Source organism: Schistocerca gregaria, chromosome 1 (assembly GCF_023897955.1).
Source record: "Schistocerca gregaria isolate iqSchGreg1 chromosome 1, iqSchGreg1.2, whole genome shotgun sequence".
NCBI lineage: Eukaryota > Metazoa > Arthropoda > Insecta > Orthoptera > Acrididae > Schistocerca > Schistocerca gregaria.
The window spans coordinates 706,452,300-706,477,522 of record NC_064920.1 but is presented as its reverse complement, the minus strand read 5'-3'; the positions used below and the strand labels follow the sequence as shown (position 1 = coordinate 706,477,522).

Sequence of the window (25,223 nt, the reverse complement as noted above, 5' to 3'; positions counted from 1 at the left end):
TGCAATTTTATTATAGATTTTATCCTTAATCCAGAACTAGCTATCACTTATAAAGATTTCTTGATGTTGAATAGGACTTCTCTGAAGTTTTTTTTTCATTTTTACCCTCTGTGGCTTTGGTCTTAATTTATAGTATCAACATGACAAAGTTGCAGGCACTTCCATTAAATGGCAGTAACACAAATCCACCTGATCTAAGAACACCACTACAGACTGTAGTAAATATTTTTCCATGAAAACATTCGCCTACAATACGCACAGACCAACCCAACAGAAATACAGCAGGCAGCATCTATTCTGATGAGGTAAAAAATGGTTCAAAAGGTTACCATACAGAAGCATAAGAACAAGTGTCACGACAGTGTACTGCATTCTATAGTTGTATACCAATGGTCTTAATTAGCGGCATACTGCTAGGTGACAAAAGCGGCATATAATCTGAATGACATGGAAAGTACTAGCAAGTAGCACACTATGTATCACGTCTCCAACATTTTTTGTTCCTACCTGACACACAACTCGTCAAAGGCATATCAAAAGAAAGAGGTGAAAAAACTTAAAGCAAGAAACTGAAAGCATGCATTGCATTCAAGCAAACTTCAGTGCATTATTGGTCTTGCATAGCAGATTAGGAAAGCCGTAACTAGTGAAATGTGTAAGAATTTCTCTGAATTAATAACTTGTCAGTTACAGCAATTAGTCACAAAGAACTGATTAAAAGCAATTTCCTGAATAGCTAAACATGCTGACAAGTTTGCTATTACAGTCCATGCATATTAACCATTCATTTAGCTACGGAAGTAACTCGAGCACGTTTTAATAATGCGGACCTCTTAAGGCAGCACTTGAGCCACGCAAAACAGCAGGTACCACCATGCTGCCTTGATGGCTGTTCCCAGTCGCCACTTGTTGAACCAGACACTGGTCGGTTGTCCTTGGGTGGCAAGATGGTGATGATCGTATATACAATGATGCACTGATAGTCCATGGTGTGACCAGCATGACTTGTGCATAAAGACTTTTCCGCAATTTCCTTTTGAATTCACAAGCACCTTTTCAAATATATTAAATGTTAAACTTTATATTATCTTGTAAACACAGTTTCTTCTTCACAGATGTTTCACTCCTCAGTTTCCAACATGATTCCACAACTACAATTACCTTTCTAAGGATTAAATCCACATAAATTTTATTGAGCAGCAAAACTGACAGACTGGAAACACTGTTGTTCATTTTTTTTTTTTACTGTGAAATACTTGTCACTTCACCGAACTGTCCCAACACATTTTAAAAATTAATTTAATTGTGTGGCTTTGCTCCACAGTTATAAGCTGGGGAAACATGCCTGTTATGCCCACAATTTATATTTAAAAGTTGCAGAACCGCATTTTGGCAGGCTTCACCATTAAAAAGACCAACATTCTTTTCTTGGATAAGAATGGCACTTTAATAGAAGGTGGTGTATAGAATGTACAGAGAAGTATTGTTTGTAGCAAATCATTCACATGCTGTCTGCAGCAATCCTCTTCTAAGATGTGGCCTACTGAAATAAGCCAACTTATACGTGCAGTTTGTTGCTGTTCATACTCTGCCTCCTACGCCACGAAAAACCACTATCAGCAACAGCTACAAAAATTTCAAAAGAAATATAAACTGGTTTACAACTACATTATAAGAGTACTAGTCTGTCCTGAAGAATACTCAAAGTTCACTAGTTTTCACTAACTACTTAGTATCTCAAGAAACTACAGACAAAGAAAATTTACCCTGTTGTTCAACAACAACAACAACGCTGCCGCCTTCACTTGAAATGAAACTGTAGTTAATGACCCATGGGCACGTGCTGGCAGGTGGGCAGGTGCCCGCACGCACGTACACAAAATATCTTTCATTGGTAATCATATGCCTTGGATGTTATCAGACAAACATTTTGAAAGATATTTTACTATACCATCGATTTTAATCACTATAGTCAGGCTTTTGCAATGAAGCCTAGTATAAACAAACTTATGGAAGGCAGCATGGCTAGTTTCTTATTTACCACGACTAAAATACACTGCAAGAAAGAACCACTGCTACAAATACGTCACTTCCCACAATCAGTAATGCATTAACAACAGCAACCCATCACTAATTTATCATAAATGGTTCCTGTTATTACTGCACTTCCTACCTAAACAGGGGATTCAGCTGGGTCTCTGGACAGTTTTATGGACACTACTCATAATAGGCACAATGATTACTGCTATTTAAGTAACACTAACTATGCTCTTTCTTGTTTTGGTAAGATTTTTAAAGCATTGGGAGAACATTATATTTACTACTGTTATATGGTAATATTCTGTATATCTCAATCCACTATACCATTCATTTCTCATGTCAGAGACTGTCAGTTACATTCTGGATATGAAGTATCTACGTACACTGACCAGTTAAGTGCTTTACACACAAAATTGTGTTGATATACATGCACATTGAGGATCTAAATATCAATTGTCCCCACATACCTTGACACTGTTTCTCAAAATTTTGCTAATTTATTGAGATTAAAGAGCCCTGATTGTATTTAGCTTGTTTCTAAAATTAACTATCACAATTTATATCTTAAGAAAACTTCCAAATTAAATTTATAACAACTTCTAAAGACACAGTGCATGGAACAGGCGACTACAGAATACTCTCCAGACAGAAGAAGAAACTAATTTGTCAGCTAGATTCCACATAGAAACCAACTCATCAATTATGAAAATCCATCTCCCCACCTTTTGGTAAAATCTGCATTTTAACATAGTAGTAAAAATATGAAGGTACTGAATCAAAAGTGTGTTCTGATACACTACAACGATAACTATGAACAACTGTGCATAATTAAGTCCACTGTCCTGTGGACTATGTGTACGTAATAGTAACTGTGGTAGGTTGGCTAGTAACTTTCATCTTAATCTGGATACCTGAAGTTCAGAAATCTTATTATGGAACGAGACTGAGGTCAAGAAAATGCACTTTTAGAACAGGCTGAACCCCTAATGCAGAAGCATTTGCATCTTCAACTAACATACAAGTTCAATTGTCCAAATTACTAGACTATTTACACACACAAATATAGGATTTTTCAGAAATGATTGTGACAGTTAACATTTTTTATGAATAGTCACACACAAAAGTAAAAGAATTAATTGCTTGTGAACTGTTTGTAAAAAAAATAATGTGGCTTATTAGTTCTATAAACACAAATTTTAAGCATCACAACATTTTACCTCCAAGAAAGTTTAAGTGGCAAAGATGAATCATTAGAATGTGAGCCAAATATTCAGCACAATACCAAAAATGACCAGATAATAGGAATTTCTCCATCTGTTGAAGTTAATGCAGACCATTAACTAAGTTGTATGTGATTAAGAAAGGACTTTTAAATCTCTTAATTACAATAGACTACCACCTGACAAGCTGAATGTGGGATGAGAGAACTTGAACCTACAAGAAAGGAAGAAAATTAAGTCAACAGTTGGAGACATGCTATCGACCCATTTGATTTCTAATGCTGGTAAAGCCAACTCAATTTCAGGCTCTAGAGAAAACAATTATTAAGTTTGTACAATAGTAAAAGACACATAAACCTTATGACCCATGCATGAAGAAATTGCTGTAACCATATCTGCATTCCAGTAAAATGTATGTTGTTATTGTCAAGTTCACAATTGTTTTCATTTGTCATAAAAAACAAAAACCTATGTTTACTCATGCCTTATCAAGGATTCATTAGTAAGCTCATGTCAGGCATATCTCAATGAATCACACTGAGATACTTATCAAGTATTTAAAAAAGAAATGTCACTAGACCTAACAAATGCTGTCATGTATATTACAACTGTAGTATCTTACATTCCAACTGTATCCTTTATAGCACAGAATGTCTGCAGCTACATGAACTAAAGGCTAGGGCCTATACTGAGAAAGGTTATGAAGCATCTCACTGCCAAGTGCATAGGTCAGGTGAATTTCTTTTCAAATTAAGGAAGAGGAATTATCCTTGGTAACTCCCTTCATCACACGTGGAAACAATGTAGGATTATGAACAGAAAACAACCTGTGCTTCTCAGGCTCCTCAGATGCTCCATGAGCACAGTACTTCACTAAGCCTGATGTGAATTCATACCAGGTGCACACACTAAGCACAGACTGGGGAATAAATGACCCAGGATGTTACCCAACTGCTAAATGATGCTGTTTTCAGTCATTTCATGTAAACTGACAATTCAGTAAACCTGATCAACATAGAAAGTTGTAGCCTCCAACCATAAGCAAAATAAAAACAAACAACATTAATGTCAAACTGGGTTACTGTAGAACAGTTCGCCTGTCTGATACGATGCATGTAACAGGTGTCAATAATACGTGACAAATGCAGTAATGGATAAACCCATCTTAGACGACTTATTACGGTTTAAATATACGTTTAAATAGTTTATTTACTGTCTGACATGATCAAATATTATAACCGTTTACCAAGAAGACGTGTTGTTTGCGGGAGTAAGATTTAACACTCAGCTTCTTTTGTGTCTTTACTCATACACGAAACGCACCGTATGTTTATCAAATGCTTCGAATCTAGCGCCACTACTAAACAGAAACCTGGAATCAGGCACACCGTGATTATGCAATCTCACTGAAGTTAACAGGTGAACCAAAAACTGCAAGAGAGAGAACTGTGCACGAAGCGTACAAGAACGACGCGTCCTGCGCCAGTGCTCGGCGGCAACTGAGTGATTGGGCGAGTGGGAGCGGCAGCAGCGCCCGTGACGTCTCCACCAACCCACGTGGGCCACGCCCCCATAGGTCATATCCTGCACGGCGTGGGTCATACCGTGGCCGGTACATGACCCCGTCCGGAAACGAAATTACGACTGCGCCTGCGTATGTATCTAACCTTCTGCAACGTTCAATTAAGCGGCCAGCACTATCATAAGCTGCTCGAGCTGAATAATTATCACATAACTTGCTTGAAGAAATGGGTTATGAACTGTAATCAGTTACGTACATCTTTCGCGAACATCTTACCACCCAATGTGCCAACGAAACAATCCTGACGAGGAGTAAGTTTTGTATTAAAGTTGTATGAACGGAGTTTATGTTGTTAGGAATTTTTTCTCAATTCCACACTGATAATACATGACAACAAGCAGAAAGGCCAAGATCTTCGGCAGCAACGTAAAATTCACCAAGAAAGGAAACCGAAACGGGCTGACCTACAAAAACAGACGTGGTCATTTCCTTGTGATTGCATGGGCTCCTCGGCCAAAAAGTTGCGCGAGCACATTCAGGTGCTATAAATAATTTTCTAATGAAACAGAGCTCGTGCTTTGGTATAAAAGCTATACCACTTACGAAATCGTGAATCCCATACATGGAAAGATTTACCAAATAGTTATACCACGCCTACAGCTATGCAGGTGTACATGAGGTCCGGGGAACACTTATTTATTGCACAAGAAGCAAACACCGTACAGTTAGCATACATGTGTCATTTTGAAGAGAAACCCTGAAAGTCTTCTCCCCCCCCCCCCCGCCATATATCACGCCACAGCGTAGTTTCGTAAATTGCCGATAGTCAGTGCTAGTCGCAAACATGGAGCTGCCGCAATGATGGATTGGCCGTGCTACAGAAGGGGATATGTGTTTCATGAAATGGCCTCCCCGATCACCAAATCTCAATAAGTGTGACTTTTTCTGTGGAGGGGCATATTAAAGATGTGGTGTATGTACCGCCTCTACCACGTGATTCAGCAGAGCTCCGGGTGAAAATACGGGAAGCGACTGCCACAGTCGACGATGCCATGCTGGAACGGGTATGGCAAGAATTCGATTACAGTATTGACGTCTGCCGGATCACTCATGGTTCACATGTCGAATGTTTGAAAAACTTTCAGAGTTTCTCTTCAAAATGCAATATGTATGACATCTATACAATGTTAAGTTCTTGTGCAATAAATAATTGAAAGTGTTCCCGAATTTTATGTACACCCTGTATTTGTGACGAAGCGCGACTTTATTGAACCCACTGGCGAATCGCAAGAAATACAGGAAAAGGGGAGATTACAGTATAACGTAAGAGCTTTCGCTCTTTATTTCTGTTCCGTATAGAATCACTTCATAACGCCATCTTATCTTCTTGATATCACTCTGAAACATCTTTAACATGCCATTTTTTTTGCAGAAGTGGCAGAAAGGGTAAGTACATGAAGACAACATACAAAATCGGAAATAGGAATGCAAATTGACAAAATGTCATCATACAAACACAGAGCAACATTAATGCGCTTTTCTGCAAGGTCCCATGAAATAGTTTCTGTTAAACCGACCGCAATACAGAACTAAGATTTCACATTCAACAACAGACTGAAGATCTGGTCGCGAGTAATGGGCGCAGCTTGCAAATGTCGTGACCGATGCCCTAACGATCGATCTGTTGTAATCGGCCACCGTCGGAAAATGCGTCACAGTCTGACAGGGTGGTTATGGAATGCTGCAGGCACAGCTGTTACTCGTCGTTGCTCAATTTAAAACATTTCAGCTGCTCTCTTAAGGCCGAGACGCGGCCGATTTTGCGAATGGTCCCTTTGGTTGAGGTCAGCTATGAAATACCTAATTTAGTAACTGCTTCTTTACACGTCTGTGAAGTTCCGAGTCCAGACCTTTATTCCCTCCCAAACTTACTTTTCAAATATGAATTTACTTCCATCACCAACATTCCCTATTGTGGAGGAAGGTATCAATTACATTCCAAAATTATATAACCATGATTAATATGAATTACACAAATATATGGAATGTGAAGATACAGTTAATAAAAACAAATTTCCCGTCCTAAAACAGTGAAGACAATGAAGCATTCTCCGGTAACGTAACGATTCTGGTGAAAAACTGTAAATCCATAGCTTCTACCACTCTGTTACATAAAGAGCCCATCACAGCGTCACGGCACGAACTTGCGAGACGACGATGGCGTTTGGCGTTAAGATTTTATGTACATTTGCAGTAGGTGTATAATTCTTACTGTGAACTTCGAGCTTTCTACAAATGGGGCAAAGGACACACAAAATTTAACAGCTTTACTGTTCAAATTGGACATACGTATATTAGTTTTGAAAGTAGTTTACAGAAATAGTGTCCTGTAACTCGTGTTCAATCCGTAAGGTGCGATCTTACGAGCAAGTCCAGTGTATCAGTGGGCATCTGGCACACGAACAAAATTTGCTAGCCGCAGCTGCTCCCGGTGGCGTAACCTTTGGCATGCATCACTATCATACGCCACCGATGGCGTACTCATAGCAACTCAGCCAAAATATTAGCATTCCAACGATAAGTGAGGAGAGAATAATGAATAACAATAATAATAATACCACACACCTCTGCACACGGAGCAAGTGTGTTAAAAACTTACTTCGTATAAAACATCCTCTCCTGTCAAAATACTTTTACTAATCGTTCAAGGTTTACTCTTGTTAATGTACATTACGATTTTATGAGTTTCCCAAAAATTAATTCGCGGCAAATATCTTGAAAAAGCACAGCAGTCTAAAAGATGCTAACGCGTCAAAGTTAGCAGATTTCATATAATTTTTATAAGTGAGAAATATAAAAACAAGCAAATCAAGTAAAAGGGCACAGAATACAAAAAAAAAAAAAAAAAAAAATTCGGGAATCCGGGCGAAGTCCAACGGCTGGAACTGGCAAGTCCACAGGGCTGTCTCTAACTGGGACGAAATTAGATGCGCCACATCGTACATCAAAGTGCCCGCGAAGTCTGTAGTTGCAGGAAACGAAACACCTGCTCCTGCTACCGCTGCCAACAAACTGGGGCCACGTTTCCACTTTTTTGTTTATGCAGTTAACTACATCCGTTGATTGGAAACGCTGATGCACCGCAAGGACCAAATATGTATAAATAACACTTCGCCTTGGAAAATCCGTGCCCCAGTAATTAACGTATTTTGAGTCAGTCCCAAGTCACACCGGGGAACCACAGATGGAACATTTAAACATAAAGCCAACGCTCTCTAAAGAGATAACAGGGAATTTAGTATCCCAATAGCGATCACCCGAAAGGTTGGTTAACCGAAGGCGTTCCAGTTGGCAAATTCAAATTGGCGCACGCGCACCACCTAGAAGTTCCATTAGTTCTGAGCTGGCCGTAAAAATGTAGATTTAGTCTAGTTTGAAATTCTGGGCGATAACACTTCCTTTCAAGCATAAAGAAAAGTTTTCTTCCATCAAACAAGGTGATGTAAAATTTCACTCGTCGAAATTTGAGATAATTGAGGATGAAAGAGAAAATGATTATACCAGAACTTTTTAGCTGGTGTGTCAATATTTTATACAGTACTGGAACTTTGTTTTTAAAAAATTAAAAAGCATCCCTGCAAACTGAAGTGTATTTGGTGAACAACAACAACTTAGGAGGCGTAATTTTCTGGCTTTTATGTTCATCCATTCTAATGTCCCATAACGTCGGCAATGATTTGTACGTTTCGGTGCATGAATGGAATCTCTTCCTGTTTTGGACTCATTTAAAGCGTCGACACTGTGCATTAACGAAGCATGCAAGCAACTGACAAGTATATTGCCAATACTGCCCACAAACAGCACAACACTGCTCGGAAGCGCCAAACGTATGAAACGTGTCCCCCCCCCCCCCCCCCAAATGCTACTGCGCAACCTCTCAAGCCAATCTACACATGTCCTACCGAAACATGGGCAGTAACATTTACCTCCCTGTAAACTTCCGCTTGTGATGGACTGTGCCCTTTCTCCACTAGAAGGGCACACATTCAGAATTACATGAAATAATTTGCCAGAGTCATCGAATATCGTGACCCAACGAAGTCTAGCAACAACGACGAGCTGAAAGTGGATCAACCCTTGAGGCGACTATAATAAAATGATTATAAAAAGCTGAGAATAATATCTTTAAAACGTTTGAGAGGACCAGCAAAATAGTAAAAATGAGTCTACGACTAAAAAACCAAATTTTGGTCTTTTCGTACACTATTGTACCTTACTACCCATTTTGAATTTTTCAGTCTTGGCTACTTGGTCAGTTCTAATAATATACGAACAGTTTTGTATTTCGTGTTTCTTATTTCTATGAACGCCAGTAAAATGTGTTTCCGTAAATGATAGCAATCCGATTTTATTTTTAAACATCGATGTTCTAATCTAATAGCTCCCTGATAAAAATGGTAAAGTAACAGGCGATTACAAGTCAGTGAGGTCAGGGCTAGACGTACCATCAACGTCGAGGTCACTACAGCCAGAGCAATAGATGAGTTACTAGTGAAAACCATGAACTACATTTAGTTAGTATAACAGGCTGGAGACTGATTCATTCTCCCCCCGCAAGCAAGACCAATTTTTTGGCCATTGTAACTATTAGCTCCTGTACATTGTACTAATGGCTGTGAATACTGTCCCTCTCCACCGACAAGTCAAGTAATGCACTATATGTGAACTCGTTGAATTCTAGTCCAGTTCTACTAAACTAGATGGTATCTCCGTTTTAGTTGTCAGACATTTTACGAGGGTAATCCCAAAAGCAAGTCTCCAATTTTGTTATAAGTACACAGACCTGGTTATTTGTACAGTAGTTTACATCAGTTTACAGCTTGAACATTATCTATTTTTCGACATAATCACCATTTCTGTCGATGCATTTTTGTAGACGCTGTGCAAGTTTTTGTATGCCCTTGTCATATCAGCTCGCCGGCATGCTGTTCAGAAAGTTATGAACCTCTACTTTCACCTCGTCGTCGGGGCTGAATCGCTTTCCGGCCAAATGATCTTTTAACCTAGGGAACAGGTGATAGCAACTGAGCGCTAAGTCAGGACTGAAGGGTGAGTGGGTGATTATGTTCCACTGAAACTGTTGCAGGAGAGCAACGGTTTGTCGAGCGATGTGTGGGCGAGCATTGGCATGGAGAATGTGTGCGCCTTTGCTCATCATTCCTCTTCTCCGGTTCTGAATTGCCCGTTCGAGTGTTTTCAGTCTCTCAGTACCTGTCAGCGTTAATTTTGGCCCAGCGATTCAGCTCCGACGACGAGGTGAAAGAAGAGGTTCATAACTTTCTAAACAGCATGGCGGCCAGCTGGTATGAGATGAACATACAAAAATTGCCACCGCGTCTACAAAAATGCATTGGAAGAAATGGTGATTATGTCGAAAAATAGCTATATGTTCAAGCTGTAAAGTGATGTAAACCATTGTAGAAATAAACAGGTCAATATACTTTAAAAAATAAAAAACCTTACTTTTGGGATTACCCTTTTAATTAAAGTTTGCAGCCATGAAAACATAATTATTCCTTGAACAACAAGAGCACTAATCAATTCGCACTTCACGTATTTTGTTGAATACAGGTCTGAGAATTGAATAGTGAGACGCTACAGCGCTGAATCACATTCTGCAAAATTTCAAGTTGTGCCTTTATTGTTGAAACGAATTTACACCTAACAATTCGTTAGAAAGGCTACAAAAGGTAACTTAACAAAGGAAAAAAAGTTGTACTCTTGACGGAGGAAAGAAGGGAAAACTAAAATCTACAATAACGATCAGCGGTAAGTACGAAACGACAGTTTTGATAAAGAAAATGCTCTCCTGGAATAGAATGTCCTATGATTTCGTACCAGTAACTCAACCGACCTACTGCGACCCAATACGCTGTCAGAATTACGTTAAGAGGCGGGACGGTGGCGATCAATATCTGCAATACGGCGTGACGCTTCTCTGCTTGAGGAAACTACTTCCTGTCACAACGATTCATCAAAGGGCTTCAGTGAATCAAAATGAATTTAATAATCTACATATATAAAGAAAGAACCCGGGGAAAGCGGAAAATAAAAATGAAGAATAATTCACGGTGAACGACTAAAGCGTCAGCGAAGTTTATATTAAATGTTTTTAAATACAGACGTAAAGGGAAACTAAAATACTGCTGGACGCTATGGTTTGCTAACGTACACTATTTAGCTTAGTTCCCAGTTGCAGCTTAGTGTCTTAATACCCCAAAATGAAGCAACATTTATCGATTACTCGCACAAGTTACACAGGCATGGGCTCAAAGTGCATACTGCTGTAAGTTATGAGCACTTTTTCTTTTTTGCTACTGTGTAATATATCTTCTACTGAAGAGGTGCTCATGGTTTTTTTAAGGCGTACATCTTAGGGCCTATGTTTACTGATTTTTGTGTTTCGAATGATCGTCCTCCTGGAACACCCTTTATTTCTTCAAGTCTCAACCTACTTGTTCGGCGACTTCCTGTTAACACCCGGACTACAATGTCTCCACAGAACTGAGCAATGAATGCACGTAACAATGCGAAAGACTATGGGGTAGTGGTGTGGTAACCAGCTGTCTTCACACCGAGCATTATCTCAGCTTACCAGCCAAGAACTAAACGCTTGTTCTAAAACTGGCTCTTGTTATGGCTAAGACAGAACATTGTATTTTGGGAATGCTTTAGCACTGCATCAACGCAACGGACGAAGTTTAGCCATTGTAGAAGTTGCGTGTTTTCTCTGCTCGCACCTAGTTGGTCTTTTAGGAGTACACAAGCAATCTAAAGGCAGCGTTGAAGTAGGAGATACCTCAGCTGCCTTACAGGTCTCAAGGGCAAACTGTTTTTACTTTCCAGCTTGAACTCTTTAGAAGCTGACACTAACTGCGAACAACGGTTTAAATCTCTCACGTATCAGAAAGCAACGGGAACAAGACTCTCGATCAACTGCCGCTACACAAGCAATTAACGTACAAGAAAACAGTATCCGGTAAGATACTGTTTAAATATGTTTATTATCGGAAGAATACCCGAAACTGTTCGTTGTCAAACGAAAAATACTTCTGGCAAAGCAATCTTTAAATGTTGTGATACGATGATGTAACGTTTGTTTATACCATATTTTATTTATCAAGAGATAAAATAACCATGATACTACGTGGGAGGCCACGAAACGGAATGGCGGTTAAGGAAGCAATTTGACCATCTTACGTAAGCGAATCCTCTCCAGTAACTGTACTTTTTTTCTACTTCACACAGAGAAGAATTATAACCCGTCAACACAAACTAATGCGAAATACACCCGCAATCTTCTAGTGTTTTGAGACAACTCCCCTGTGCACCAAATTTACTCAGAGCGTTAGAGAAGGAATTTAAATTCGAAGGTTTGGTGCATTACTATTTTTGTATACTACTATTATATTTAATGAACTGAAACTGACTGGAAATAAAAACACGGCTAATCCTCTGGTGCGCCACGTTAACTGCATGTGGACAGCTGCCACTGTTTTTGTGATGTTTGTAATCAGTCCGCGGTCTGCAAACAGGCAGTCCACTGTATTGTACATGACCGACCGGTGTTGCTTCCTTGGTAGTTCCTAAAGAACCCCTAAGAAGGTTTAGCGAACATAGAGGTAGTTAAGATGGCCATTATGAATGGTAAACGAGCGGCTGGGTCCACTATTACTCCTGGTTGTTTTATGAGCGCTCATCAAGATTGATAAATTATTTTACAGTTGTTGTCTGGTGGCAAAGTTATAAAGTTTTTATGCACACGACATAATAGTTTTCGAACGCATTAGACATCCGTCCACTGAAGTAGACATCGCGCATTAAACGTTTTACTTGCGAAGACGCAACTGACGACGTCATTAACTGCAGGGTGATCAAAATGTCAGTATAAATTTGAAAACTGAATAAATCACGGAATAATGTAGATAGAGAGGTACTAATTGACACACATGCTTGGAATGACATGGGGTTTTATTAGAAGAAAAAAATACTTAAGTTCAAAAAATGTCCTACAGATAGCGCTTCAACTGTTCAAAATAGCAATAATTAGCATTACAAAGTAACAAAGCAAAGATGATGATCTTTGCAGGAAATGCTCAATATGTCCATCATTCCTCAACAATAGCTGTAGTCGAGGAATAATGTTGTGAACAGCACTGTAAAGCATGTCCGGAGTTATGGTGAGGCACTGACATCGAATGTTGTCTTTCAGCATCCCTACAGATGTCGGTCGATCACGATACACTTTCGACTTCAGGTAACCCCAAAGCTAATAATCGCACGGACTGAGGTCTGGGGACATGGGAGGCCAAGCATGACTAAAGTGGCGGCTGAGCACACGATCACCACCAAATGACGCGATTAAGAGATTTTTCACACGTTTAGCAATATGGGGTGGAGCGCCATCCTGAAAAAACATCGTATGTTCAACTGGTGTTGATCAGTCAGGCTGGGGATGATGCGATTCTGTAACATATCTGCGTACCTCTCACCCGTCACGGTAGCAGTTACAAAACCAAAAGCACGCATTTCCTCGAAGAAAAGGCCCGATAACGGTAGATGTAGTTCTAATAAAACCCCATGTCATTCCAAGCATGTGTGTCAATTTTTACTTCTCAATCAACATTATTCCGTGGTTTATTAAGTTTTCAAATTTATACTGACTTTTTGATAACCCGGTATTGTTAGGGAGACCTCTCATATACGTTTCTGTCAATTACAGAAGGTAGTGATACTACCATCACTACCTGGTTTGACAATTCGTGCATTCAAGTCGCTTCAGCTTGTGTAGCTCTCCAACCGTATGCGAAGTGGACATCAATGGGTGGCATCATATGCACGCACACATCGTAACAGGAGATAGTAGTTGTGCGTTTTCTTTTATTTCACTGATGTGACTGTGGTACACTGTTGGCTTCGGCATTGGCAGACTGGCGATGAAGTTCAACTTCTTGAATGCGAAGCACAAGTAGCAAGAAGTCTCCAACATAGGGAAGATTGGAAAGGCCCAACAAAAAAAAGAATCAGCTACACTACCAACAAAGAAAATGAGGCCAGTTTCCAGAGCGGTCGAAGAAGTCCGATTTCATGAGGGAAATCATTGGCAAACATAGTGGACATCAACAACAGGCAACTGAATTTTTACCGAGGTGGTCTGATGCAGCACCGTGTCAACTATTTCCATTTCATTTCTAAAATATTGGCATGTTCCTATGCCAATGGGGTACAACCGGGTTATAGTCAGCCCGAAAACATTTCCAGCTTCAGCAACAAGTTTGCGCCTTCTGTGTATCCAAATCCGGTCATGTCAAGCACCTTTTTACTAGTTTTGTGGTTATCTGGACGTCTTTGAGATTACTGTGGGCTGCTTTTTGCCGCGTTTTCAGAGTTTCTAGTGTATTGCACAGCTTCAATAAAATATGTGCCTCAAAAAGCGCCGCCAAAGGGGAGAAGTGGGTCGGAGGGGAACAGGTACAAGGGAAAAACTGTTCCTCCTAAAGGAGCCCTAATGAGGAGGTCTAAAACACTAATGTTAACCTTATAGGCTTTCTTTTTGAAGCTAATGAGATGAGGCCTAAGATTGTTCTAAGGGTTCATTTCTTCAGACACCCTATAAAAAAGCAATTTTTACACTATTTTTGAAAAACTGATTAAGTAATCAACGTAAATGTTTTTGCAAATTATTTACTGATTCTTGGACAAAATTTCCTGATTCAATCAGCATTAAAACCTTTCATCTGAGGAGTTAAAAGTTGCTCTGTGAAAATGAGGTGCGTCCACGACGGAATTCCTGCATTCTGCAACTCCCATCTGTAATAAATTTCTTAAGCTATGGGATATTGCAGACCGAGTAATGGTATACTTTTTTGAAATCTGAAAAATAATAAAATTGAGGTTTGAAAAAGATCTTTTTTCGTGTTTTAGGTCACATTCTTGCAATAATTAATGAATAAATTAGAACAAAAAAATAGCCTATTGCTCCTTGTAGACATGTGCAAGTAATTGACACAAATTTCAGAAACTTTCGTTTCTGAAATTTGGCTGACTCACTACTCGCGCAAATCAGAATTTTATTCATTAGTTATTGCGAAAATCTTGACTAAAAACACGATAAAACTACAATTCTGTTTCAAACGTCCGCCTTTTATTATTTTTTACAAAGTCCAAAAAACTCCGTGCAGAAGGAAGTCGTTGGCTGACAACTACTTTGTTGTCACTTCCTGGTGGCAATGACGTAAAAGTGAAATTACACCGCAGATGGTGTAGCTCTAATAACTGATCATACTGAAATTTTACCCAAAGAGGAAAGCTACTGTGCCATGACGAAGAGTGGAAAATCAGCGAGACCACAGGCTCAACGTCTAACAGTAAGACTTCGGTAACCGAGACAAGCCACGTGTAATATGTGCGATTTGTTACACAGGAAAGTACAAAATGAGCAGAGGAACAAAGACTGACACCGAAACTCACTCTAAATTCACCACTGGAATGAATTGCGAGCCAGAGAAATAATGAAACAACATGAAGAACCAGTAGCTTCTATAAGAGAGACCTGTACGTTTTCAGTCCACTTGCCGCCAGTGTCCTCTTTATGAACACTAAACCGCCATATTTATTACTAACTACAATTGTCTTGTTTTGCTCTTTGTTTGCTCATGGCTGACAGCAATCGGCGATATATCTTTGTTTAGCATGAGGATTTGGGTGGCCAGTTGCATATTCACAGGCATTAAAAATAATCTAACACGGGGAAAAAAAATAGTAGTATAGAGCGACAACTCCGGTGGCCAAGAAAAAAATACGATGATACTGGTTCCTAGCACTTACGTTGACGAGGTTCAACGCAAGTATGTTGTCCCAGTCTACTGCTACCTATGCTGTGATCGCTTTTAGTCTCTCAGAAAAAAGAAAATGAGTTAAGAGTTGTGAGGTTTCCTCGGAAATTGTCAGAGTAATATGTAAGAAAAAGGGAGGTAACGAATGACAATACTGCCACAGCTGGGGATGAAATCAAGACAAACTGAAACATACCGAATAAAAGAATTTCGTGCATAAAGGAAGAACTTGACACTGAACTAAATACTAGCCATGGTTTGAAGAATTTTTACTTCTTAAAAGTTAATAGGCTTTTACTATTTATATATAGTCCAAATAGAAGTACTGTACCCTACATTTTTCTTCAAATTAATTATTTCGTTAATACGTTTTCAAGAATACTCAATTTTTCTTAGAGTGTACTATAGCTAGACCCACGTACCAGTTTTTTTGCTTTTTAAATCAAATTTATTAAAGACAGTTTCTCCTTTCTTTACCAAAATGTTATCCTCAACTTACTGTTTGCTTACTCTGCACTCATATTTTGTATTTCATTTTTTATAATTTAGGGCACTTCGTCCAGTTTTAAGGGCCCAGAAATTTGCACATACCTCTTTTCATCAAATGTTCACAAAAAAACTTTTAATTGCTTGGATAGTATTCTATAGATAACATTAAGCTTTCAAGAGCTTTTGTATGTAGACTTTACGCGTTTCTGGAAGGAAAAACTGATGAAGCTAATGATTTTTCTGTTTTCTCACAACTTTGATTTTGGCACTTTCATTTTTGTTTTCAGTCTACAGCTGATAATACTTCTACATTTTTTTTACTACTTTCTCACTAGTTACTTTGTTTCCTTATTATCTCGGTACTGTCTTTTTCCCCCATTTGGTAAGACTAAGAACTGGACCTGCATTAGTTTTATTACACCAGATTTATCATTTTACATTACCGGGATTCCTTTTTTGCTTATAAGTGCAATATACAGACCTGATTTTAAGCAATTAAACACTGTAATTGATGTGCACCTTCCACAGATCGCAAAATGAAGTTCTCTTTTAATTCAATAGAGGCCGGCATGGAGGATGATACAACAGTGTTTATCAATTCGTGGGCAGATTATTTTAAACTACCTTTTGGACGTTATGGTTACTTATTTTGTGTCTGTACTACGGCGATCATTTTTGCTCAACAGCATGAACAGCTAGCCGCGACTGTCGAACTTTATCCTTATTCACAAAGCAGAGTTTCGCGCTAGCATCCCACGACATAAATTAAAGTTATCAGATCGCAGCCAATTGCGAATAAATAGTACCACAAACTGAACGAGTTAATCGGGAACGTGTCGTGGAGGGGGGTGTCATAATCGCCTGGCAAAAAGTTTCTAACTTATGCCTCTTCATCTCGATGATAAAAGGCATTAAATAACGCTTTGAATTCTCATTTACTGTAACAGCTGGCTGAAATATCTCTGCGAACACAGCGACGGGCCCCACAACACAAAGCAAGTAAATACACAATTATAGTCCGTGAAGTACTGAAACTTAGGACGTGACAAATGTGCGTTCTTTAGGGACTTCAAAGTGCGTGTAACTGATGCAGCAATAGAGCCCAATTCTGCGTTGTGTGTAAGAAGTAGGTCTTCCACCTTTCCGGAAACTTTACTTCTGCGCTATGAATGATTGCACGTTTGCACAATCTCTCATTTGTGCGCTATGAATGTTTCTACGCTTGCACAATGTGTCACTTTTGCACAGCGTCGTGTGCTGCGATCACCAGGTGAGATAACGTCGCGGCGCATCGTCTAACGACGGAAAATAATTTGCGAATTCTGGCAACTGCGTCTGACAGAAACTGAGGTACCGGTCGTGTGTGTAAAAACGTTGATGAAGGTAATTACCTACTTATCTTGTGTTTCATTGTTGTTACTTTCTGCTAATAATGCACACTGTTGCAGGAACTGCCGCAACTGCTAACGTAATGGGTGGGTATAATTATACTTTCACTATTTGAGCCAGTGTAACCGAGAAACTATTAACAGCATGGGCACCCAAATTTATAGGAATGACGTTCAGACTGTGCGTTATAAGTACTGTTACGTGTCATGATTCGGAGTTAGGCGTCGATATTGGTAGGGTGGTGCTGGGTTGAATCGCAAACAGTGTGCATTATAGTTGCAGACAGTCAACATGGTCGTTGACAAGATGACAAAGCTTTACTTGTAAAGCTGTTTTATCAGAACAACAACAACAACCGTGCTGCTTTTTTCTCATGTATCGACGCATTAAAGAAATACGAAGTGCTCGTCATCTGCACCGGGGTTGAAGATCATGATTCGGAAGTTAGAATCAACTGGCGATTTGGAAATTGCTCCTGGGAGAGGCCGACGGCCAAATGCGCCGTTATTGAATTAGTTACTGTTGCTATGGCTGAGAACGCGATCTTCAAGCGGTGCGCGAGCTGTGTCACGACAGCCAACATCCCACCCGAAATATTTCGGGCAGCAGTAAAGCAATCTCTAGTGCGGCTCCAGGCTGTCGTGGATGCACACTGAGCACCGTTTGTAACCTGGACATGAACGCAGTACGCAATTAACAAATGCTACCCTCTCATGTGGAAAATAAAATGTTTTTATTTTAATTGTTTCTTCGTCATTTCTCTCCCGCAAAATCGTTACAAATGCTTCCTCGCAGTTTCTCTGTCCTACAATCACGCGTTTTCCATGGGGACACTCACGTAGCGAAAGTATAATTATAACGAAGTAGTAGTACCACTAACTAACCACATTTATCTACTGCCAAGGCTGATCCAATATGTGATTAGTGCAAAAGACGTCTGAACCCATACATAACGCATAATTTTATGAAAAATTAGCGTATGTCCTACAGAACCACTTCAATTTGCCAAATAATAAGGTGGACGGATTTTACAATACAAGACTAACATTACTGCGTTGCAGTTAGTGAGAAACTGAACATACATTCGTAAGTTTGTGAGCCGTAACTAAATCTGTTAGCTTCGCTAATATACTTCTCTTGCAGTGCACAATGAACAGTGGACTTGGATTGTTAATGCCTTAATGTTGACATAGGTGGTTAGAGACGAAGCGCAAAGTAACTAAACAAAGAATGGAAGGGAATCAGACGTGTCCCTTCTAAACATATCAGCCACGCATTTCGTCTAGAGATTCAGGCGAATCACGGAAAATCCGATCCGGCATTGTTGGTCGAGAATTTGATCTCCGATCCTCCTGAACGAGTTTCCTGTGCCGTAGTCACTGCACTAGCTCGGTCTGTGTAACTATGGCCGCGGTGAATGTGTCAAATACTTTGAATAGGAACGTTGAACCCCACACAGAAACGTGTCTACTGTGCGAATGCGTTTTTTTTTTGTCAATCGACATAGTAACGTTACTGCTCTGCAGAGGAAACTATCTGGTACAAATTATTGTTATTACGTCTGACCTTAGCTACAGCCGCGGAATATAAACAATGCTCAATATTGTATATTAGGGGCAGTTTTTGAAACTTCGCTGTGTTAATTCCCATTGCCGTGTTGACCTCAGTTACCATCCAGGGTATGAATTACATACTTTCCTTCAAAAAACTTATATGTCAAAAATTTATCCGCTGAAATGGGTAACACGTGCCATGAAACGGACATTTTGCCCTCTCAAGCTCAGCTGATTCCATCCTATCTATACTTGAATGTTCATACTTCCTCTGTAGGCTCCACGTCAGCTATTGACAACGCTAGTTACCAAAGGGCAAAATTAAGGCAAACCACCTCGCTGGCATATCAGTATTTTCTCTGTGCGATCACAGCATATTCATTCTCGCATTATAGCTTTCTGTATAGTTTTCATAATCATTTATATATCTCGTTTCACAATCTGCATAGTAACTCTTCATAATACACGGTCTCCAAGTTTTAAAACTGCCACTATTAACTCTTATTTTCGAAAGATGATTATGCATTAGTGTGGACTTACCAGGAATAATTCCAGTGATACTAAGAATAGCAATAGGACACCTTCAGGAGGTACCAACTGTTCTTGACCAATGTCAGACATGACTTATCAATAGTAAATTTTTTGCCCATCTTCGATGCCATTGATACGGACGTTCATACTACTGCGTTAAGGGTTGTGTGTCCTACTTGTGTGCCAAACTGATTCAATGACGACCTCCCATTGCACAACCAGTGAAACTTCTTAAGAGTTTAAAACAATTATCCTCGCCCCTATCCCCAAATGTTTTTAGCTACCGCCCAGCGATAATAGCGGTAATGTGGACTCCGAGAACAAGTATTTCAAGTAAATCTTCAAATCCTCAATCATAGGCCTAGTTAGTACTACTGGGATTACATGTAACATTATCCAACACACAAAGTTTGTGAAGATGGGGATGTGTTTTATGGGTCTCAAACTGAACCAAATTTTGATATCGAAATTTCCTTTGAATACAGCGCTGTTAGCAGTCACCTGGTCGTCATAGCCACGCGAACAAATGAGGTATTTTTTCTAATTTCAGACAATAATTGAGTTCCTCTTTTTTATTTTATTCTGGAATGTTTTGTAATCCGTAACGATTAAATTATCAATATAAACTTGCTGTGATCACTTTTTACTGAAGCGGCTTTGTAAGACGACGATCTCTCTCACGTTCTCGAACGTCCAATGGTTTTACGGGGCGTTGTGGTGCAGAAAGGGCTGGAAATTTGCTAGCTACTCTGAAGGTGGCGCCTTGAGCACTTCCAGTTTTAGACAGACATGTTGCGGTGTTGTTTTATTATAGTATAGTTTGTTTAATTTAATCTAAAAACTTACACTGAAAAAATTAGAGGGATAGTTATGCCCATCAATTTTACTCTAGCAAAAGTCTAAAGTTTTAACAAAGTTTGATTGCCTGATCCACCTAAAGCATCTCTGTAATACTGACCATTTTGTCATAAATCACGCCATGAAACGTATGCCTACGAGTGAATGCACCTTCGGGTGATTATTATTCCTCTTATTTCTCTATTTTGCCATTTCTATCACAGTTTGTTACCACCTTTTGCAACAGATACTGGGATGTCAACTAGCTTTCAGAACTGTAATTTACCTCTCGAACTACTGAATTTGGTTATGTGTATGTTAGTTCTAGTAACTCTTTAAGAATGTGCGGTTTATATACAATCTCTCGGAGACGGATCGTGCGAACATCTTAATTCTGCTTTAACTTTTAATTTATTAGTGTTAGTTCAATGTGATACGTACAGGTGTGAAATGAAGACGCTGGTTCTCAATATATAGGACGTTTTTGGAAATAAAATTAACCTACTGATGATTGTACAACAGCGGTGAAATACGCTTCCATTGAAGTGGAAAGCAACGCAACTACATGTACCTCAAACTAGCGTTCCTGAGTACTTTACTTTTGTAAGAGATACGAATAATAAAGAGATTGGAAGTATTACTTCGCTTTATCTCCACTGCACTTCCGCAAACTGAATATCCACAGTTAACTATTAATTTCGTGGTACCAGTGTGGGGTGTGGAAGCTCGTTCAGTGAGCAAGGACGCGAGGCGGCCGGTAGAGCAGGCGGCTTGTATGGCGGGTCACGCATGCGCATTACGCTCACAAGCGGCGCGCAGAATGAATCAATACCGCACCGACGCCAGCCCGCGGCACAGCGGCGCCCTCTCCAGCAAACAACCGTCCTTCACAGGCCCACGTGGTTCAGGTTGAGTGGTACAGACACGAACTCACAGGGCACAGTGTATTCCTTGAGTCATAACATTTTGAACACAACGCTGATTGTCTCGTGTCTGAACATGTTTTCATCTTATAGCCGGTCATTAGACTTTTGTACCAGATGGTTCAGCGATTGCCATTGGCCGCTGAACTAATTTATAATCTTCATATTTAGATCAGTTTAGGGTCGCTGTGCTCTATTCCATTGTTTATTGGACTAATAATTCATGTTCAGAATGTGTTTCATCTAGTAGTGGTCTTCAACTGAGAGTTTGGCTGAAGTTCGCATCAACCTTGGGAAACGATTACAACTAGGATTGACAACCCAACCACAGTTACAACTACCTTAAATCTTTATATAATTGCAGATATCGTATGAATATTGCGTTTCATATATCATTTCTTCGACTCTAATGTACAAAACCATTAAAAGATTATTTGTACACCATGAGTTCCATGTTCCCGTGACAGTAGTGTCCAATACGACCAAGGAGTGTGGCTGTTTAATAGTTAGAACATGTACACACCGCAACCTGTCTACCACAGGGATCCACATCAATTTTACGATAAAAATTACATGCTTGACACACACGTCATTTGATACAGACGTACATAATATATGCCACTGATGGAATACAAGTCCGAATACCGTTATGGCAATTAAACATTTTTACTTGAAACTAGAGGAGTACAGCAAGATGACCTAACGAATTATTCCAAGCTAGGCGCGACACATGTACAAGTTTTTCGAACTTCAGATTATACATTCAATGATACATAAATCTCGAAGGTTTAAGTAGTATAGCATCGCTCAAAATTATGCAAAGTTTAATCTTAGCATTCGAAATACATTCTGAACATGAATTATTAGTCCAATAAACAATGGAATAGAGCACGGCGACCCTAAACTGATCTAAATATGAAGATTATAAATTAGTTCAGTGGCCAATGGCAATCGCTGAACCATCTGGTACAAAAGTCTAATGACCGGCTATAAGATGAAAAGATGTTCAGACACGAGACAATCAGCGTTGTGTTCAATACAATCTGTACGCCTAATGCCAGAGAAAGTGTGTTTGGTAAATTCCGTGTTACTGTGTAATACTAATACAATAAAGCACCAAGGCTGCAGATATAGTATATTACGTAATAGCGTAATCCATGAACCTTTACGATATGCGATGTGAATAGTGACGTAACAGTCCCCGAGGACTAGAACGTTGGTAAGAATATCATACAATGGCACCGCCTATTGGCTTACATTTCACGAAGATTGCCTGACTGAAGTAAATGCAGCGGGTCGATCTATTTCGATGTGGAACGACGAGCTACTGCGTCACAACCGAAGTGAGATACGCACGCAATGCAGCTGTTGCTTAAAAATGCAGCCACGCAATGTGTCTTTTACTGCAGTGCAGATTTCTTTAACAAGCAACGTAAATGCAAACAAGTTCACGCCTATAGGCGTTGGAGAAATTTTCAAGTTTGTGTGTGTGTGTGTGGTGTGGTGTGGTGTGGTGTGGTGTGGTGGGGGGGGGGGGGGGGGGTGGTAGGAAACGAAACTGTTTGACAATGGGCACTGAGTGAATGATATTTTCGCTTGAGTTTGATCTTTTGTTTCATGTAAGAAGAATTTTCTGAAATTAAGTAGGTTTCTAATGGGCATTGGTATCTGTAGCATGCAGAACACAACCTTTCTTTTGACTCTGGAACAATGTCTAGCTTTCGGTGAAGTAGATAACAAATATGATTGGTTAGCGTCTATTATGAATATCGGCTACCCAAACAGCGCATGATTAGAGTGACACTAAAAAACGTAAAACATGAAACGCGGAAGTGAATGAATTGGTAAGTAAATCGGGGACTATTTTTCAGAGACTTCTGCAGACAAGAGCGCCACTTACGAAATTCACCTGCCACTCTTTCAAGCAATATTCGTATATGGCTATGGTAATGGAAATTTGGAAGAGGAGCAGTGAAGAGCGTGATAGATCTTTTCGGGCGATAAATGATTTTGTAACATTTTCCATGTGCCCCTTCCTCCGTAATCTCTCCATCTAGCCAAGAAAGTAATTAATGACAGAAGGCAGAATGTTTGATTAAGGATACACAGGCAAGATATTTTAATCCTGATTGAGCGGAGGAATCTTCTATAATTTTTTAATTTTAGCTCACCACTGGAACAACGAGGTTATTGAGACTATTTAAATACCTCTTACAGATCCGTCGTCTTATCCATGAATAGTAATGACTAAACGTAATGGTTTCGGAGACACCAAACAAAGCCGAAACTAGTACAGTATACGTTTACGTGTCTGGCATTGAAGGAGATAAGGCGTGGTAACAAGTGAAAAGGGAAGTGATTGTATACTAACGTGCTCCACCACGAAAGTTGAATCCTAATACATCGACCGGTCAAATAAGTGCACTGTGGCTATGTAAAGTATTATGTAGAGTTTCAAATAACCTTTAACATTCAAGCGCACACGCACATTATGAATTACAAAATCGTATTTTATAGGAAGATGCTATAGTTCTTATGAAATTACCATTAAAGATTGCCCACTATAGCCTATTACGACTACCTTACTCGTATCTCCGAAGTGCTACAGATGCGAATAGTACTTCACGTGAGGCACTTTCATAAAAGCAGCAGTAAAATCTCACCTTACCCCCAGTGGCGGGGGCGGTGGTCTCCACACATGCCTCATCACGAAACAAAGAAGAACTGAAAGCTAAAGCTATGGCAGCTCATCTTTGTCTTGGCCGGCGCTGTGCCACTTACGCCCAGTGGGCTACATGCCCACATGAAGTGGATCTGCATTCGGGCGCACTCAACTCGGGTCTGTTTACTGTCAGTCGCAGCAGACCGAAGTCGTCATTCGTAAACAGCAAATATGCTGCCCAGTTATTTCCAAACATTTTGCCGCTGTTTTTACTGTATGAACTTCAACAAGATCTGCCTACGACCCAGACCATAGCATTCCATCAAGAAGAATCAGATTATATCCGTAAGAGTGATATGGTGACGCAATTGCTGTCACTTTCGAAACCAAAGTTTTATGGTTTGAGTCTCGGTTGATCTGGATATTTATCTGGTTCTTAATGTCATTTTACTTTTTGCAGTGTTTTCTGAACGTAGGGTAATTATATGAAAGTGAAACAATCCCGTTACACAGGTCCACCTTCACCTGTGTAATCGCACCCAATTTGGTTACATCAACAATTTCTGATGTTTGAGGAAACCAAGACATACCATCCACAATAGCACCATGTCTAATAGTGCATGAAAGTCATGACGAAACAATTCGCTGATGAACGCATATTGCGAATAATAGCTCTAGATGAAATATGTGGCCCGAAATGCGGGCCTATACAACCAACGTAGGCCTAGTTAACTTTGCAGTCATTACCATGAAATGTCATTTTACAGCTCCGTCCGGCTGATTAGCTGGTAACATACTTTAAGGGCATATGACAACAGCTTCACCACGTCAGAATGTACAATCAGTTCCACAAGAAAGTGTACAAGATTGTTTTTAAAACAATGTCCGCAGCGAATTCTCTGATAATGGTCTCGAATCTGTACTCACACTTTTGCACAATGTATACACTGAAGCGCCAAAGAAATTGGTATAGGAGTGCTATTCAAATACAGAGACACGAAAACAGGCGGGATACGGCGCTGCGCTCGGCACTAGTGAGACTAGTGTCTCGCACATTTGTTAGATCGGCTACTGTTGCAACAATGGCAGGTTATCGAACTTTAAGTGAGTTCGAATGTGGTGTTACAGCCGGCGCACGGGCGAGTGTAAGTGAATATCAGGA

The 25,223-nt window shown here is 39.8% G+C and overlaps 1 protein-coding gene across 5 annotated transcripts in view; it reads right to left on the bottom strand.

Moving 5' to 3' along the window:
• Positions 1-25,223, bottom strand: part of LOC126365766 (UDP-N-acetylglucosamine--peptide N-acetylglucosaminyltransferase 110 kDa subunit) — a 572,676-nt gene that overhangs the window by 30,032 nt on the left and 517,421 nt on the right. The gene's annotated exons all lie outside the window — the stretch shown is intronic.